This window comes from Ambystoma mexicanum, chromosome 8 (genome assembly GCF_040938575.1).
Source record: "Ambystoma mexicanum isolate Mex_15411 chromosome 8, UKY_AmexF1_1, whole genome shotgun sequence".
NCBI lineage: Eukaryota > Metazoa > Chordata > Amphibia > Caudata > Ambystomatidae > Ambystoma > Ambystoma mexicanum.
Genome location: NC_090929.1, coordinates 134,258,915 through 134,264,914, shown reverse-complemented (window position 1 = coordinate 134,264,914; position 6,000 = coordinate 134,258,915).

Below are 6,000 nucleotides of genomic sequence, written 5' to 3'. Positions count from 1 at the left end.
CGTGTGCTGTTGTTCCGGATTATGTGTTGTTGCAGTGTTGTGAAGTGCGTGCGGCTTGTTGGGCGAGAGATGGTTGTGTGAGTTTTTTGAGTGAGATAAGTATGCAGAGTTTGAGCTTATATTGGTTAGTGGGTTACCTGACCTTTACCATGCTAACATTCACAGTTCTGTCTGAGTGTGGCACTTGCCAGCCCTCACATTCCCATCCAGACGCGGCACAGGCCAACGCTCAGGACTCCATCCAGGTGTGGTCATGCCAACACTCATACTCCCACCCAGATGAGGCGCAGGCTAGTGTCTGGAGACCCGTCCAGGTGTGGGAATGCTAACATTCACAACTCCATCTGAGCGCCACGCAGGCTGGTGTTCACAACTCTAGGTGTGGCCCATGTCAGCATTCATGTTTTCTAGGTGCGGGCATGTTATCCTTCAATCGATCCTATCCAAATGCGACGCAGGCCAGCGTCTATCTAGATGCGTCTGCCGGTCTGGATATGTTCGTCCGGTACGTGCGAGTCGGAGAGTCAATTGGGCTTTCGTGTGGGTCTAGGTATGTGGTCAGTCTCTGCAGCCTTCCTTTGTGGCTATTTTCCATGATGTCTTATGCTCTGTCGAGTGGTTGGTTTTTTGGTTTGAGTGTTTGTCCAATTTGAGAGTGGTCAAGGTTGGAGTTATTTTCGTCATTGTTTTGATGTGTGAGCATTCTAGTGCGTCTCCGTTGTGGTTATGCTTTGAGGAGCCATGATTTGAGGAGTTTCCTGAATGCTACGCGCTTTGTTGTATTCTGTATATTCTTAGGTAGGTCATTCCAGGTTTTAGGTGCCTGGTGAGAGAAAGACGATCCTCTGAGTTTTTTCTGTTGTAGGGTTTTGGTTCCAGGCGTATGTCGGTGCTTGATCTTAGTGTTCTTGTCGGTTGGTGTAGGCGTAGTTTGTCGCTTAGGAATTCTGCGCCTTGTTTGTTGAATAGATGAAATGAATTGTTGCCATTACCAAAGCAGTCACTGAAATATTGTGCTTATTGATAGTTTTGCTTTGAGAAGACTCCATCTCATGTATTGCAGTTTATTTGCTCCTCAAGAGGAATATTGATACTATACAGAAGCCCATCTATTTGATTTGCCAATTGCATTTCTTTATTTGGTGTGTGAAGCCTTGTGTGCGCAAGGCCTGCGGCTTGGCATTTCTCAAGTGGTTGCACAAATATGAGTTGAAACTTACGCAGCACAAATTGTACTGGTGAGGCCCCTATTGGACGCCCCAAAATGACTACAAGTAAGGCTGTTAATACCACTATTCTCTTACCTACGGCCTGCAAAAAGTCACTACTTTCAATGTCAGTTATTGAATCTCAGACCACAGATCACCTGGATAAAATGGTAGACCTGGTTCCACCACCCCTAAAGCCCTCTGAATCTTGTGAGGGTATTCCATCACTTGAAGACACCCTCACGCAACCCATGCCTTCATGTTCAGTTAAAGAGGCCAATAATGACGCTAATCATATGATGGCTGAGATTCCGCAAGGAGCGAGTGAGGATCAGGGGGCCCTTATGCCCATTTCAGACAATTCCATGCTCGCCCCTGTTGTAATAGACCAATTAGGGAGACAGGTCTGACTGTCTTTAGGACCCTCTACACCTGTTTCCGCAGTCCGCCCGTGACGGGAACAGGTACATCTACACTTAGCAGACAACTAATTCCTCAAGGGTTTCCCCGCTCCTGGAAGGGATCTTTTTGGATAAAGCTATCATGAGATTGATTCCCAAAAGTGTTAACTGAAAAGACTGATGGTTACCCCTTAGCAAACTCATCTACGGATCATGAACAAACTTCTGGTGGTCTAGATCATTTGAGATGTAGCCAGGGAATATTCCTTTCTCTACCCCGGAAGACCCTTTGTGAACATCGAGGAACATGATTTGCAAAACTTCCCAGTTATCACTAGAATTCTGTCTCTCCTAGATAAGGGGCATGACCTCACACATGCTATTCTTGGTGAAATGAAAGGTGCTGTAGGTTCTATGATGACCACAATTAGCAAAATTGAAGGATATATAATGGCACAGGAACAGGCTCATACATTCTATGCAGCCCATATTTAAAAAATGTCGACCTTAAACAAACAAGTAGACACGCAGCCGCCCACACGAAATACTACCACAAGAGGATCCCAAACTGAATGCTATGAAACGGCTCTGAGAGCCGATGGCAAGCTATACACCCACATACTTCAGAGAGATCCTTTCCAGCTGACAGACTTGCTAAAGAATGAAAATATTGATCTATTGGAAATTGCCAAATCGTAACATGATCGGATTCTACAAGTAGAGCAGCTATTATTTAATGCTGTCTCAAAACATCCTACTTTAATAGATGAGGAAGCGATAAACAAACTGTTTAGCAATAATGAAAGAGAACCAAATCCCTCCGAAAGTCCATCTGTACTAACGGCCATAATTGATCAACAGGAAGTAATCAAATGTGAAAAGTCTGACCTACAGTCGGACAACGACCCAAAGGAAATAGCCCAAACAGGACAGCACTTTATATCCCGAAGGGCTAGGAAATCATTTCTTAGAGCACAAAAGAGACTTAGGGCCTCATTACACTGTAGGCGGTGAGCTATGGCGCTATTAGCGCCATGGCTCATGCCGGTAAAATACCGGCACCGCCTTGGCGGAAAGGGGATTTACCGCCCCATTCCAAGGTTGGAGGGGCGGTAAATCCCCTTTCCGCCATTGCCCTTCCCCATTCCCATTTCTACCCCATAGGGCTCTATGGAAATGGGGAAGGCGCTAATTACGGCACCGCAATTTTGCGGTGCCGTAATTAGCTCCGAGGTCCCTTAGCGGGTTGGATTTTAACGCCTGCAAGAAGCAGGCGTTAATTCCTCCAACCCGCAAAGGGACCTCGTAGTACGGCGGTAAGGGTTAACGGTCACCGTTGCCATTAACGGTGACCGTTAACCCTTACCGCCGTCCGTGTAATGAGGCCCTTAGTCTCTCTAGAACTAAAGCCAAAGAAGCTCTAGCCAAAACCTCTAAAATGGAAGCAAAGGATTCTGCTAAAGTTTCTTCTGAACAGGCACTTAATCTCTCAGAATTAGATGAAGAGAGTAAGAGGCTCCTTCAAATTAAACCTCAGTGTGAGCCTCAATCTTCAAATCCTTCATCAAAGGTGATGGCAAAGAATGTGGAAAAGACTCAAGCACAACTCCATAATTTCTTCCCAACTATACAAACTAAAAAGGCAGGTTGCACAGGCAAAGTGGAGGTGTGTACATTGGATGCTCAGCAGGCAGTAGCTCCTCCGCTACAGGACCTGACCAATAGCCCACACGTGCCGTTAGATAATCATCAGAAAACGGCAGAAAAGCCGATTGTGGCTCACTGTGTAGGGACATTTGGACAGGAACCTGGGAATAAATTGGTGCCCTTTGCAGAAACTAATTTACAAACAAGTGATGAACAGACTCGTAAAGATGAGTCTGGACCTGAGGATACGCAGATCTTAAATCTCCGGGACTTACCCAAGGAGGTGAAATGCATCATCGGTTGGAGGAGTGACTCGACCATTAATGGGACCCTCGCATAAATCGATCCTTCCTGATGAATGCCTTTTATCAGATTCCATCTTTAAGCACTTTGGCTACAAAAGATGTGAAATGGGTAAAATTAGCAAGCGAGAATAACCTTAGAGGCCTGTGTAAACTTCATTCTCCCATCATTACCAAGCTAATTTTAGATTACACAGATGACCTGGTATCCTTGGGACTCCATCCACACATCTTTGTAGAGATAGAAACTGCTTGTGCTTTTCTTGACTTTATACCACAAACTTCACCAGATGGAACCTTCAAGGGACCATTACAAGAAGTGACATCTGAATTAAATAGTGGTTTACGGGAGCAACTTGAAAAGCTAACTTCGGCCCTTAATGGCCTAAGCTGGATGGAACTCGTAATCAAAGTAGTAGCCAATATGAAAAATCCTTCTGCGACAATGTAATATCCAATCGTTGCAATATCATCTTGGAATTGTTGTGGGGAAAAGAACCTCCATGCCTGGGTTAAATCTGTGGGTTACCTGAATATGCCACATATATTGATCTTACAGAAAACCATGGCAACCATGGACATTGTTCTTGATGGATTCACCTCATTTTGCACTCCAGCTAGTCGTGCATTACTAGGCCGCCTAAGTGGCGATCTTGCCATCCTCATCAAGAATAACCTAAGATCTACAGCCAGGATTTTGGAATATACAGATTTGTACATGATGGTCGCTGTGACCATGGTCGGGGAAGCTGTTTGTAATTTATTGCTCTTCTCGGTCTACTGGAACCCCATGAAGATAGGCCTAGAAACAGCATTTCAGCTTCTAAACAAAGCCTTGACTAACGCTATGTTGCAATACCAAACTCATGAAATCTTGATTGGTGGTGATTTTAACTAAAATGTGGAGTTGGAAGAAATCAAATCTGTTTGTCGGATGTCGATGCCTTATGCCCAAGAGGCTCGTTTAAGAGGCAGGCTTTGGATTTCATTTTTTGAAGCTTGGAACATTCAGCCCAATAACTTAGTCACATGGCAGCGAGGCTCCTCATCTCCACTAATTGACATTTTTCTGGTTTCAAATGAATTATCATCTCATTACACTCTTGCCCAGATTTTAAATGTGGGCCTGGGCGATCACAATATACTGTCTACCGAGTTTCACTTTGCTTGTCAAACATTCTAAACTCTGCCACACATCGCTTTAATAGAAAGTGATTGTTTTGCAATATCTGTTCACTGGAATGCCAGTATATGTAGAAAACTGGCATATCTAGTGAACAAGGACCTGCTTGTTAGTAATGACTCACTGTACTCTTTTGCCTTTGCAGAAAGTCTTATAAACAGAAACCTAGATATCATACAGGAGCATCTTGTTACTCTATCTAAACTGCCTCCAAAATACTAGCATTAAAACGACAAAAGAATTATGATCTGAGATTAGTGAGATGCACGTTTACAACCAATGCCTCATACATAACACACAAAAGAACCATTATGATCAAATACAAAAATAAAATAAAGGAAATACGTAACATGTGACATCCGCTGGACAATCAAAATATGATCAAGCACCTGTGCAAACGGAATGCAAGGGAAGTATGGGCAATACTAAGAAACCCGTTTGACAAACAGCAAAGCTGCATGATCGCATGCATAGATGGATCCACCTGGCAAGCATACTTCAAGCTCAAATATGCTATGCCCCTTAAACATGCCAAACAGGAGCTTGAAGCTCCCAATATGTGTAACGCTCACCTGATTCCCACGGAGGCGCAGGTCTGGCTTCGAGTGCTGATGCTTCTTCAATGGTGAAGCGCAGGACTCTGTAGATGGACAGGAAGGGCCCTCTACTCTGGCTTCTCCGGCTCGCAGGAATATTCCCCTGTGCGTGAAAAGGGAGTATTACCTACTGACTGAGTTATGCTCAAGCCTCCCACTCTCTTCCAACCCTCCACGATACCCTTCCACGATTCCCCGTGAAGTCTCACCTTAGGATCAGGAAGGATGAGCTCTCCATCCTGCTTCTGATGCAGGGGCGCGTTGAAACCCAGTTACTTCACTGGATTGAGGATTGATGGGAAGCTTGCTTGACTATTCAGGTAAGGCTCTGTAAAAGTTCTGTTGCAAGTTCAAAAGTCCAAGCTTAACAATAATGTTCATTGTCTTTTTGCAGCAAGCGCTAATGCTTATGTCTTTTTTCCCCTTAGGGGCCGGGGTTCGGAATGCCGGAGATATGGCGCCGACCCGAAGTGAAACGTGCAGTTCCAGTTCCAGTAAATGGCAGGTTAGTTCTGGATGAGCGCTCGGGAACTGTCTTTGCATTCGCTCATTCAATGTCTTTGTCTTTTTTCCCCATAGGGGCCGGAGTCCGGAAAATGCCTGGAAGCGGCAAGACCCGAAATGAAATGGGAATGACCCAACAGGTAAGTCTTATTCCCTTCC